Here is a 14,369-nt window from a genome sequence, read left to right as displayed (position 1 = left end):
TGTGTGTGTGTGTGTGTGTGTGTGTGTGTGTGTGTGTGTGTGTGTGTGTGTTTTAAGTAGAGATGGGGTTTCGCCATATTGGCGTCAAACTCCTGACCTCATGTGATCTGCCCACCTCAGCCTCCCAAAGTCCCCTTGCTACTTTCCTTCGGTTTTGCCTTCTTTTTTGTAGCCTTGCCCACTCTAGCTCAGCCTTCTTCCCTCTCCGCTCTGATTTCTTCTCTCCCCTGTGGTGCTGCATTTTCATGGAGTACCTAAGCACTGCTCTCATTTTATCAACCCTCCCCTTCTAAAACCCGTAATTCTATTTCTACCCTCTGAAGCAAGAGAACACAACCTACTTCCTTCATTAGAGGACAGATTTTCATTATCTGGCTACACATTACCAATCTATTTAACTATTTTTCATGTGATATTATCCACAGGCCTTTCACCACCCTGGCTGTTCTATATCTAGTGCTATATCCAGAAGCAGGAAATACTAGGCGGGGTGGCATAAGCTAGAGACACAGTGAGCGATGCTGCACATTGATCCTTCCAAACCGTGTGGCCTACCAAGACCATTCCAGCTCTGTCCTGTGACACTGGGGCAACACGCATGCTGAGTCAAACGGGAAAAGAGAGATAACTCCAGCTTTTGCCCTCTCATACTCGGCTTTGCATGTGAATGGGTGCCTTCCAACAAATCCTTTCCTAAATTCCTACCAATTATACATTCAAGCATAACAGAATGAAAAAGGCAATTGCTTCTACCCAACAATGTCCTTTTCTTATCCTATGAAATAACTCATCTTTCTTTTGCTTGTTGAACAGCAGAGGCAGGGTCCAGAGAAGCTGTGGACACAGGAGAAAGCACAAATATAAACGACCTGAGGCTTCACCTAGGTACACAGAGCAATATTATGGCTTGGCTTCCAACCATTCAATGTGCCAAAGCTTATGCTTAAGAGACCAGGAGGTCAGCTCTTCCCATCTCAGCAAATGAAAAAGGCATTGATCTCAACATTATTCAAACTCTGCAAAAGGGTTTGGGCTCACTCAGGAAAGCACTGACATTATTATTGTGGGATGATGAATCACCCTGGCCCCTCACATCACAACCAAAAAGCATAAGTCACCAAAAGGCCAAATGTCTTGTAAACGCCCTAAGCAGCCTGTCAAGGGAGACTTACTGCAGCTTGCAGAGGGAGCAATGAGATGCAAGCATGCGCAGAGCCGCATAATACATGTCAATAAGGGCAGAGGCACAAGGAACCAACAATGACCTGGATCAGCTAACGGGCTCCACAAATCTTTCATTCTGCTTTAGAAATAGGTCTGTTCTATTAGGTTCTCTCCTGAAAATAATAAATTAAATAAAATGCAGTTCCTGAGGTAGGTGGGGATGCAATAACAGACTATCTTATGAATTTGGCCATCTAGAAAAAGGTATGGATAAAGAGTATTAAAATTGGATCTTATAGATGTATTTAAGCATTTGGAAAGAAATTGTAACTGCCACATAGGAATTCCATAAGAAAAAGCACTGTACATGAAAAAAAGCAATCAAACAATACATAAATAGTTATAATTATGTAAGCATTGAATGTTGACTTAACCAAATATTATGGCTTAATTATACTGAGCGTATGCAAGAAGGAGTGCACAAAAGGAAGCGAGTAGTAACAGAAATGTAATCTGTTATCATAGGAAATCAAAGACACTGTCCAGAAATTGATAAAGCCAAACAAGAGTTAAATATAATACTTTAATGAAAGTAAAATCTAATTTTATAAGTAATAAAAAATATGAAATCTCCAACAGACTGGAACATAAATTTATAAACATAAACATAAAGATAAATTTCATAATCATGGAATTAATGACTTAGTAAACATGATACTAAGAGCATAAATCAAAAAGGAAAAGACTAACAGATGTGGCTACATAATAATTAATGCTCTTGAGTCTCAAACATGAAAAAGAACTCTTAAGTGAAATTAAAAGGAACCTGAGAAACTGGGGAAAATAAATGCAACATAGATGACATACAAAAGGTTAATACATTCACGTATTTATAGAGCTCTTACCAATCAGTAAGAAAAAAAATTCTAATAGAAAATTGGGTAAAGATTTTTAAATGAAATGCACATATCAAAAAAATAAGAGAAAGACAGACATACAAATTGTCGACAATCCCACTTTAAAAAGTCCAATTTCTCTAATTAAAGGAATATACACAAGGGGACCTGAAAGATGATGACACATCAAGGAAGTAAGAGTAGTGGGTTCTGGATTGGTGGGTTCCTGGATGTTCTTGTACCCTTGCTTATCTTATTTTCTGTTTTGCTATTAACTATATCTTGTATTTATAACTAAAGAATTCATTTATTATAGAAAGATCTCTAGAATGTACTAAAAGGTATTTGAAAATAAATTAAAAATCACCCAATATCCCACCACCCTGAGCTAAACACTATTGGTACATCTCTTTCCCATTTTTACTCTACGTGTTTTTCAACAAAATTGGACTAACGTGTTTCTCGCCACTACATAATGAGCATTTTCTTATGACATTAAGACACTTCAAAATAGAATCGTATTTTCTTCATGATACTTGATTGAATAGACAGATTAGATATATGACCAGATCCTAAATTGTAACAAGGGCCAACTTTTTGTAATATTCATTTCAAACAAGATTAAAGTTTTTCATACAGGCTTGTGAGAAATGCAATCAACATAGATGAATTAAAGCCAACATGGAGACATATGGCTGCTATAATTTGGTATTTTGAGATGAATAAAAGAATCAAAAGAAAATAAATCCTCCTCTGTTGAGTCATTATGAGTAGCAAGCCTTTAAAGAGTGGGACTAATTTATTTTCATTATTTTTATGTCTAAAAATTATTTATGTATGGTCAATTTTTTAAATTTATATATTTGCGTATTCTGTAAGGAATACTTGCCCATGCAGAAAAAAATCAAATAATACAGGTGAACATAAAAAATGCTTTAAGTCAAAATTCGGCTTACCCCAAAAATGAGTGTTAATAGAGACTTGCAAGTCTCATTTTTTTAGGCATATGCAAACCTTCTATCCTTTATACCCATCGACTCCTCCCCAGTGCAAACACACACAAATGGCATGGTGCTTTGCAACTTGCTTTTTCACAATTAACAATCTATTTCATATATTTTTCTATATCACCATTTATAGATATACGTCATGCTTTCAAACAACAGCGTAATATCCCAAAGATGTAGCACTTTTTTAATCAGTTCACTTAGGTGGTATATAGAATATTTGCTATTAAAAGCAATTCTAAAACTTGCTCAAGATGTATCACAGACCTAAAGTAAAACTTAACACTACAAAATTTTCTTTTTCTCATTGTTGTTGTTACTGTTTGGACGAACGGAGGCAGGATGGTGTACTTCCGGGTTCTTCTTCACCACCAACTCTTCCCGTGTGTGCGAGAATGCAGCTGACGCCCGGGAAGGTGCAGATTAATCAGGCATGCACCAGGTGATGTCAATCCGAGGAGACCAAGATTTACCTGGTGGCACCTGCGGAGCGCCCCCCCTCCCCCGACATGCCCGTGCCCCGCCTATTGCCCTTCCACTCCTAGAAAAGTCGCTCCCAGCAGATGCGCCCGGGGTGGGCTTTCTCAGCCCCCACTCTTGTTGGGACTGTATTAGAAACTCCACCGCCCCCCTCCCCCCAGCTCCAGTCCCTGAAGCTAGACGACCAAAGAATAAATTTGCAGTTTTGCTTTTAGCCTTGCCTACTCGCTGGTTCTTTCGTGCCCACTCGGCTGGTCTTAGAAAAACAAATCAGTTACTGTATTTGTAGTAAAGACGGGGTTTCACCATGTTGGCCAGGCTGGCCTCGAACCCCTGACCTCAAGTGATCTGCCTGCCTCAGCCTCTCAAAGTGCTGGGATTATAGGGGTGAGTCACCAGGCCCAGCCAAAACTTCAAATTTCTAAAAAATACATGTGACTGTGGGTTAGGCAAAAATTTCTTATATACAACATCAAAGGCATGATTCATAAAAGAAAATATTGATAAATTGGAAGGCATCAAAATGTAAAACTTGTACTCTTCAAAAGATGTTAAGACAAGGAAAACAAAACCCAAAGACTAGGAGCAAATATTTGCAAAACACGTATCTGACAAAGGATGCTTATCATGAATATATAAACAAGTATCAAGACTCACTAACAAGAAAACAAAGGATTTGGACACACACATCACCCAAGATGATGTATGGATGTCAAAAGAGCACATGAAAAGATGTTCATCATTATTACTCCTCAAAAAAATGAAATAAAAATCACAATGAGATATCGCTACATACCTATTTAAATGACAAAAATTAATTTTTTAGAAAACTGACAATACCAAGTGCTGACAAAGTTGGAGGCAACTGTAACACTCATACTGCCAGAGACAACGCAAAATCATCACTTTACAAAACTGCTTGGCAGTTTCTTACAGTTAAACATATACTTACCATATGACTCCACAATCTCATTCATATTTACTCAGGAAATGAAAACATATTCACACACACACACACAAAAAAACTATACATGAATATTTATACCAGTTTCATTAATAATAGCGAACAACTGGAAAGAACCCATCCAAATGTGCCTCAAGTAGGAAATGGATAAATATACATAGGAAATGGATAAATATATGACTGTACATCCATACAGTGGACTATTGTGTCCAGAATTGGTTCCTTCCAGTGGGTTCTTGGTCTCGCTGACTTCAAGAATGAAGCCACGGACCCTCGCCATGAGTGTTACAGTTCTTAAAGATGTGTACGGGAGTTTGTTCCTTCAGCTGTTCACATGTGTTCACAGTTTCTTCCTCTCGGTGGGTTTGTGGTCTCATGGCTTCGGGAGTGAAGCTGCAGACCTTCGTGGTGAGTGTTACAGCTCATAAAAGTAGCGCAGACCCAAAGAGTGAGCAGCCACTAGATTTACTGCAAAGAGTGAAAGAACAAATCCTCCACAGTAAAAGGAGACCCCAGCACGTTGCCACTGCTGGCTCTGGTGGCCAGTTTTTATTCCCTTATTTGGCCCCACGCATATCCTGCTGATTGGTCCATTTTACAGAGAGCTGATTGGTCCATTTTACCGAGAGCTGATTAGTTCATTTTACCGAGAGCTGATTGGTCCGTTTTTACAGAGTGCTGATTGGTGCATTACAAACCTTTAGCTAGACATAGAGTGCTGATTGGTGCATTTTTACAGAGTGCTGATTGGTGCATTTACAATCCTTCAGCTAGACACAGAGCACTGATTGGTGTGTTTACAATCCTTTAGCTAGACAGAAAAGTTCTCCAAGTCCCCACTCAACCCAGAAGCCCAGCCGGCTTCATCTCTCACTATTACTCAGTAACATAAAGGAACAAACAACAGATACACAGAACATGAATGAATAGCAACTGCATGATGCTAAGCTGAAAGAAACCTGATTCAAAAGGCCACAGGGTGTTTGCTTCCATCAACATGACATTCTGGAATGGGCGAAATTACAGGAACAAAAAACTAAGTGGTTGCCAGCGATAGGGTTAGGGGAAGGGTTAACTACAGAGAGCACTAGGGAATTTGGGGTTCATGACGAAACTTCCATATTCTGACTGTGGTGGCTGGTAATTACATAACTGTATGCATTCGTCAAACCTCATAGAACTTTAGATTAAATGGGTGAGGCTTACCATAAGTTATACCTCAATTTTAAGTTAATATCTTTGTGCCAATATTTCTTTAGCTATGGTCATACATCCATAAAATAAATTAGAATTGCTGAGTCAAAGAACACTTATGTTTCAAATTTTGGTAGTTCGTCAAATTGTACTCCAAAAAGGCTGCACCAAATTACACTACTTCCCCAACAGTGGACTGGGGCCCATTTGGTTATGTCAAAGCTGTTTCATGTTCTCCAGTCTGAAAGGTGTAAAAGGTATCTGTGAATTTGGTTTACATTTCTTCACGAGAAAAGCTGAGTCTCTAATCAATTGTTTGCTGTTTGCATCTTTTTATTTTTCCTGTGAAATGCATATTTGCATCCTTTGCCGTTTACGGTCTAGTTTAAATGGCTGGTGATCAGTTATAGATCTTGGTGGGAGGATCTAGATCTCGGGAAAGTGGGAGCCTTAGTTACAGGCTACAATGTTAGGTAATTCCTGGAGAAACAGCCTCCACGAAGGCAGAAGCCCTTGGGGCCCCGCCCCCAATAAGCCTGCCCCTGCCCTCTCATTGGCCCTGTCCGCTCTCACTGACAGTCCATCTACTAGCCGAGCTGCCCGACGCAACTCCACCCCGCCCACTCCTCGGCGCACCGCCCCGCGACCGAGCTCCGCCCTCGTCTGCGCGGCCCCTCACCTTCCAGCCGGGCCTCCTCGAGGAACTGGCCCCCGGCAGCCAGAGCGTAGACGGCCGCAGAAGCGCGCCGCCGACACTCGCCGCGCCAGCCACTTCCCCACAGGGAAGAGGGATCTCTCCCGCCACCTCAGCCTCTCTGGTGGTGGAAGAAGCCGCCAGTTCAAAGCCCTCCTGCTTGTAGCACCGCTGTTTCTCTGGCAACCAGATGCGCGACGCTTCCGGTCTCGCGATAGGCGAAAGGGCCGTACCATCCGGAAATGGGACGGGGGCCGGCTGCTGCTGGAGGCCCGCGAGCTGGACGGCCCGGCTGTGTCCCTCCGTCTTCGCGGCCGACCGTGGGGGTGGGGAGCGATTTGTTCGTCTTTAGGTTGGATTCGGAACGGCGACGTCTGGATGCTTGTGTATCTCTGTCCCTCAGGTTGCTGCGATGCCTTACAGGTCAGCTATTCTCTCCGAGCAGTTTCCTCCTCCGTAAAATGGGAACAATAATAATTCTCTTCTCACAAGACTTGTGCAGCTCAAAAAGACCGTGTATGTGAAACTCCAGTATATTTGGGGTGCTATAGAAATTTTAAAAATATTAGTTTTGCACAGATTTGGCTACAGTCCAAGAAGTTATAATTGCTTGTTACACCTTTTTTCATTTCGCAGTTTCTCTAATTCTCAGTGCACGAAAATTATTTCCCTACGTCCACAAACTGATTTTCCTCACCTCCAGTGCCATCAGATTTCTCCTGCTTCCCAGCACGTTACCGTTTACAGAGCATTTTCACATTCATGGCTCCTTTGTCCTCATTGTTTTAACTAGATAAGATGTGGTTTTTTTCAGCGAAGCAAATAGTCATAGATTGAGTTGCCGAAAGAACACAGCTGCGGTCTAGGCCAGTGCTGGATATTAAAAACCTGGCTATAAATGTCATCCCTATGCTCCTGAATCCTGCATCTGATCACCAGCCCAGACTTCCCTGAACTCCAGATTCCTTTACCTAACTGCCTATTTGACATATCCACTTAGATGTGTAAACATCTCAAACTTAACACAGGAAAAAACAACTTCTCCAGAGTCCCCCACCCATTCTATCCATCTCAGCAAATGGTAATTTCATCCTGTCATGCCTAAACCAAAAACCTTGGAGTTGTCCTCAATTCCTCTTCCTCTCACACTTTACAATCAATTCGTCCTATCAGCTCAGCATTCAAAATGCATCCAGAATCCAAACACTCGTCGCAAGTTCAGTGCTTCCATTCAGGTCCATACAGACATCATCTCTAAATGGTAAGTCTTTCTGTTGGCTCTCTGACCTCCACTCCTACCTACTGCTTTCCCATGGTAAACCTGGTGCCAGCCTCACTGTCCTCATTGTTAGTGTTTCTGTGCAGGGATTTCTTCCCAGCATTTCTCAGGGAATTTATGTGGCTTTCCAAATCTCAAAAGAAAAAAAGTTGCAAAATGAAGAAAATAGGAGAAAGTATCCTAATTCTCCTATGAGAATTAAAACTTAGCAGCCAACCTAGAGGTGTTACTGAAGAAATTCACCAATGTCAAGTTGAAAACCAGCCCAGGAAATGCCGAGTTCGAGGCTGAGGTCAACATTTTCAGGAACCAGGACAGGAGCACTTGGGAGAGACATGGCTACAATCTCATCAGTCAGTCTTGCGTGTAGTTGGTGCTGTGTAAGTATATGTTCCTGGCCCTGTGTGCTGCTGGCAGTGAGTCATTCTTGCAAATAAAATAGAAATAGGTTGAGACTCACTGTATACTTTATACAAATTCTATGAGCAGTGTTCAAAAAAGTAACAAGTTTTGGATTCAAAGTAAATCCTTAAATTGGCAGTTTCCAATCCATGAGTCTGGGTAGTACAGTTAACCGTGCTAGGAGATCTATTATTTGAATACTACTCAATAATGTTCCTGTGTTCTCCAGTATTTGAATATCTGCCATCAACTCCAGTTGTGGTAAACACTTCTAGATGTAATAGTTCTCATTCTTTAAACAAAGGCTTCAGATACTCATCATAATGAGTAAAGAATATGAAGAAGGTAGGGAATATTTTAAGAATCCGATTTTGAGAGCAGCTGGTCATTCTGATTGCCTGTTTCTGCATCCCACAGAGCAGTATCTGTCAGGAATTTGGTAACACTTGTTCCTCCAGTCCAAATAACCACACACACACACACCTACACACACACACAGCAGCCTGAAATACAGTTTCCCAGCTATCCACGTGCTTTGCTCCTCTCTTTGCTCAGGCATCTGCTTCCTCAGGAAGGCCTTTCCCAACCACCCTATATAAAATAATTATCCCCATCTCCACACTCCCTACGCTCTGTCCGCCCGACCCTGCTTTATTTTTTTACGACGAAGAGAGACGACATTATTTGGATTTTGATACTAAACAGTTAGGTCATCTTAGGTAAATACATAAGCTTTTGTGGGCCAGAGTTTCTTCGTTTGAAAAATGAAGTTGGACTAGTTTTGCAGTGCTTAACTGCACTGCACATTAGAATCACCTGGGGAGGCCGGGCGCGGTGGCTCAAGCCTGTAATCCCAGCACTTTGGGAGGCCGAGACGGGCGGATCACGAGGTCAGGAGATCGAAACCATCCTGGCTAACACGGTGAAACCCCGTCTCTACTAAAAATACAAAAAACTAGCCGGGCGCGGTGGCGGGCGCCTGTAGTCCCAGCTACTCGGGAGGCTGAGGTAGGAGAATGGCGTGAACCCGGGAGGCGGAGCTTGCGATGAGCTGAGATCCCGCCACTGCACTCCAGCCTGGGGGCAGAGCGAGACTCCGTCTCAAAAAAAAAAAAGAATCACCTGGGGAGATTTCATCAACTATTGAACCAGGGATGTACCTGAGTTCAAATGCATCTAGGGCTTCTCAACTTTAATGTGCAGACAGATCACCGAGGAATCTTGTTTAAAATGCTGCTTCAAAAAAAAAACAAAAATGCTGATTCAGTATCAGGTGAGACCAGAGACTAACAGGCTCGTAGATGATGCGAGTGCTCCGAGCCCACCAACCACTGTTTACCGAGGGGCAGGACGAGGTCATCGCCAAGTGCCTGCACAATTCTCATACGCCATAAACGAAGGCCATTCTTTCCGGTTTTTAATTTGGTTACTAATAGTGTCCACTAAGAAAACAATACCTTCCCCATTTCTTGGCGGGGGAGGGTGGGGTTAACTGAGAAAAAGCAGACCTGTGATTACTGCACATGATTACTGCTGTTTTCTTTTTTTAACTGTTGCTTTTAAAATACAAGCAACAGAAGATGCATATAAAGCCAGTGAAAATAAAATGCTGGTTCCATGTAAACTTGCATCTCTTCACGGTTTGTAACCTTTCCAGACTAAGTCCCTATTGACTATATTTTGCATAAAACTTTATCTCATTTTGAATTGTTTTCTGTCTCCGTGTCACTCTCACGTTGTTTATTTACCTCCTGATGCTTCCGTTTTGTAAACCGCTGAGAGGCTGTGTGTGCCTTAAGGGCCAGCTTTAATAAAGCTGTATTTGCTTTTAATTTCCGCAAATACTTCTGTGTCAGCTATTGCAGGTGACACCCTCAAAACAACATTCAGATATAAGTCCGAGAGCACCACGTCTATACTGTATTTTCTGCAGTTTCATTTTCAGAAATCACAAACACATCCTGGAAAGTGTTGTGCCTTTCAAAGTCATTCATAAAAATTTTTTCTAGAGTCAAGATATTTTAAGCTAAAATTTCCCTGGTCTCATTCCAGGTTGGTGACAGATGGCAGTGGCAGTGTTAGTTTCGGAGTTAGCTTTTGTTTTTGTTCACAGTCTCTCCCTACTCTTGACATCCTCCTTCTGAGTGGAGTCAGATTTGAATGAATGAAAGCAAGCAAGAGCATTGTTTGCCATCTGGGCACCAGCTACCTTCAGCTTTGTTGCTCCAGTTTCCCTTTTCTCACCATCAACTTCAACTACATGTAACAATGTGATGGGAGAGGGATCTCATTAAGCCTCATATCGTAAATGCTACACACTGGATTTTGTGTAGAATAGCCATTTCTACTGGAGAGCAGATAATAGTGTTTGCCACTGGACAATTCCCATCTCCTGTGAATCTATGCTTAGTGTTATTAAAAAATTACATTTACAGAGTGTTTCAGACTTGCCTTCAAAGCATCATTTCACTTCATTCATACCATTCTGAGTCAGCACTAGTATTACCTGGATTTAGAGTTGAGAAGCAGAGCACCTAAAGGGTAATTGTCCCAAGGTCATTGGGAAACTAACTGGCACTAGGATTCCAACCTAGGTTCCAAAACCTGCCCTCTTGATCTCCTCATGGGTCCATCAAGAAGAGGAGATATTTGTGTCCACTAGATGGTGCTAATTGTCTTCTTTAAAAAAAAAAAAATCGGTAGCCACTTTCAGAAACAAGTTCATTTGGATTTTAGGTGTAATTCAAGAAACCACTGACCTGAAGTATCTTGTATGTTTGAACTGTGCTTGGATGCATCTTTAAATAGCCACCCAAATAGGAAAAGTGAAAATTTGATCTCAAAAAAACAATGCATTTTTTAAAATGTTAGTACATATAAATATCCAAAAACCATGGTGACTTTGAGACACTGAAAGTTCTCACACATCTGTATTTACATTCAATCAGTAGACTTAAAAAGAAATACATGTTTTATTGCATTTACCCCTTTTATAGCAACTGTACTCTCTGCAGCACTTCCCAATCCTGCTTGGGTACAGTGCCATCCGTGCCAGCAAGGGTCATGAACAGGGAAGTAAATAAAGCCTGAAAAAACAATCAGGTTCTGGAACAGGTAACACTTTTTTTTTTTTTTTTTTTTTGAGATAAGGTCACACTCTGTCTCCCAGGCTGGAGTGCATTTAGCACAATGACCATGGCTCACTGCAGCCTCAACTTCCCAGGTTCAAGCAACCTCCCATCTCAGCCTCCTCAGCCTCCTGAGTAGCTGGGACTACAGGCATGCACCACCACACCCAGATGAATTTTTTTTTTTTTTTTTTTTAAGAGGTGAGGTCTCCCTATGTTGCCCAGGCTTAATGCTATTTTTATTGAAAGTAAAATACATGTTAAGCATATGTTTAGTGTGTGCTTAGTACCTTATTTTAGTACATTTTTTAGAACTTAAAAGCTGTGAAATAAACCCGATTCGAATGGGTTGTCAGACTTTGTTGTTCAGAAAGATCAGTTCAGGTGTGATTAAAATATTGATTCTAGTTCCTGTTACATGATTCAGTGGGTCTGGAACGCAGACCAGGAATCTGCATTTTTAACAAGTCCCTTGGTTCTTGTGGTACAGATGAACCCCTGACTTCAAGTGAATGTTTTAGAGGGTAAATACTGGCGAGGACATTGCTCCTGGAGGCACCATGGAGCCCCCTGCAGCTGTTCTACACGGAGGCTGTAAACAGTGACATCCAGCACTTGCTTTGTAAACAGCAGGCTAGACACTGAAAAATGCTCTCCCTCTAGAACTCTTTCCCTCCTCTCCCTATCTGCTGTGGAGTGCTCCGCAGAATTAGCTGCTGGTCAGTGGATGTCTCCATTTTTCAGAAGATCAGCTTACAATTTCTCAATGCCTATTGGTCCAAAAACATGATGATGGCTTTAGGTTTGTTTTCAGTAAAGAAGTTAGGTCACACATTGTCATATAGCTCTATTTAACTGGCTCGAGCGATCCAAATGTCACCACGGGGGGCCAAAATCTTCCAGGACGTTGTGAAATTGTGTAAAAATCAGTGCACACACACGCACACACACAGCAGTGCAGCTACATGTTTCTGGCCTAGAGGGTTGTTTTTAAAGATAGTAAAGTAAATCAGTGAAAACGAAGGTATGTTATAATACCCGGAGTCATTTGCAGGGGGAAGGTATCATGTCAACTCGGCCCTAAAGGAATCGGCTCTGCCAAGTGAGTCATTCTCACCAGAAAGGGGGAAAAAAGCCGGTTTCTCTTCTTTTCTGAGGAAATACCCTCAAAGTAACAGACTGCTTAGCTTTCTCATGATCTTACTGGCTCCAAAGTTTGGTCACCTGCAGCAACTCTGTACCTGCAAAGATTTAAAGAGTTGGCAGACACTTCCCAAGGCCAGCTGCAGTTTCAGTTGCCAGATGCCCACCGAGATTAGTATTCTACTCCTGACATCTCGCCCCTGTCAACTGAATGGAGGTGACACTGCTTGCAGATAATGGCTGAAATTTCACTGCAACTATCGATCCTGGCCTGAAACCAACAGTATCTGAACATTGCCCATGCATTGGGTTTCATGCTTCATGTTTTCAACCTACCGGTAAGCTTGTCTCTGAGTCTAAAATCTAACTTCAGTATTGAGCTTGGTCTCTCTGATCCCACAGGGGTTCGTTAGTTTGTTGTTTTAAATTGGATCTCCTGATCCATGTACTTGCTTGAGGTGAGCAGATCTGTGCAAACCTACCCCCAAAGGCCGAGGAAGCTGAGAGGCCAATGAAAGAAGCTGACAAGTCCAGTTTCTCAGAAAGAAACATTCAGTAGGGGGCTTACAAACAGAAGCTGTGTCTCTGGTAGCCAGAGAGACAGTGGACAGAGACAGTGGATCCCCGCACCTGCCCTCCAGAAAGCATCCTTTATATAGCAAGATTTTAGGGAAAGATGTGCAGCCAGTCATGCCTCAGGCCTTCTTGCAAAACTCATGACCCCTGGGGTGGTTAGATAAGCTTCTCTGTGGGGGTTATCAATGCTACAGGAACACACTGGTCATCTTGCTATGCAACAGGCTGTTTTCCTACAATACTAAAACTTCGTATAAGTTATGTAAGCCTTCATTATTATGTAAACCTTTGTACATATTCTAGCAAAAAGTAAAGGAACCTAAAACAATTAAGATGCCGTATTAGAAACACATTCAAACCAAATATTTAGGGTGTTAAGCAGCAATGTACAGAAATGATTTTTCTCAGAATTAACATCTCAGAGATGAAGAAATAAGAAGGAAACCACCACAGGGGTTTGTTCATCAGTCAAGGTCAGGCTGCCACAGTGTTTAAGCCTCATCCTGGCATTCTTAGCTTCTCATTTTATTTCTTTTCTTTTCTTTTTTCTTTTTTTTTTTTTTTTTTGAGACAGAGTCTCGCTCTGTTGCCCAGGCTGGAGTGCAGTGGCCAGATCTCAGCTCACTGCAAGCTCGGCCTCCTGGGTTGACACCATTCTCCTGCCTCAGCCTCCCGAGTAGCTGGGACTACAGGCACCCACCACCTTGCCCGGCTAGTTTTTTGTATTTTTTAGTAGAGACGGGGTTTCACCAGGTTAGCCAGGATGGTCTCCATCTCCTGACCTCGTGATCTGCCCGTCTTGGCCTCCCAAAGTGCTGGGATTACAGGCTTGAGCCACCACGCCCGGCCTCACTTTATTTCTTACACGATCTTTTTCTTAGCTCAAATTCAAAATAATGTTTCCTATCTAAACATATAGTGTTTGTTATACTAGGAACTGGTCATCATTTTGATGACTACTGGCTTTCTTGTTGATATTTTTAAAATGTGATCATCCAAACTCCTTTCTTAATAGAAGCTGGCTTATTTTCCCCTCATTTTGCCATAATAGGCAAACTAGAATTAATGTTTTAATGTTGTTGAAAAATTGTTATGTTTTCTATTTTTGTAATTCATCACTGATACACATTTTAAAATACACATCTCTGGATTTTCTTTTTTTAATTTTTTTTCTGAGACGGAATCTTGCTTTGCTGCCCAGGCTGGAGGGCAGTGGCGCTATCTTGGCTCACTGCAATCTCTGCCTCCCAGGTTCAAGCAATTTTCCTTCCTCAGCCTCCCAAGTAGCTGGGACTACAGGCGCGTGCCACCACGCCCGGCTAATTTTTGTATTTTTAGTAGAGATGGGGTTTCACCATGTTGGCCAGGCTGGTCTTGAACTCCTGACCTCAGGTGATCCACTCACCTCGACCTCCCAAAGTGCTGGGATTACAGATGTGAGC

The 14,369-nt window shown here is 42.0% G+C and overlaps 1 protein-coding gene across 2 annotated transcripts in view; it reads right to left on the bottom strand.

The window, feature by feature from the left end:
* The window catches only part of FSIP1 (fibrous sheath interacting protein 1), a 199,161-nt gene extending 192,570 nt beyond the window's left edge, over positions 1-6,591 (bottom strand). Inside the window, exon 1 of one of the 2 annotated variants that reach the window (XM_023189356.2) lies at positions 6,385-6,591. The gene's annotated coding sequence lies outside the window, so the exon portion shown is untranslated. The remainder of the gene's footprint in view (positions 1-6,384) is intronic. The other variant, XM_023189357.2, reaches the window with a different exon arrangement.
* Between the last annotated feature and the right edge of the window lie 7,778 nt (positions 6,592-14,369).

Source organism: Piliocolobus tephrosceles, chromosome 6 (assembly GCF_002776525.5).
Source record: "Piliocolobus tephrosceles isolate RC106 chromosome 6, ASM277652v3, whole genome shotgun sequence".
In the NCBI taxonomy this organism is placed as follows: domain Eukaryota; kingdom Metazoa; phylum Chordata; class Mammalia; order Primates; family Cercopithecidae; genus Piliocolobus; species Piliocolobus tephrosceles.
This window is presented reverse-complemented; position numbering and strand designations above follow the sequence as displayed.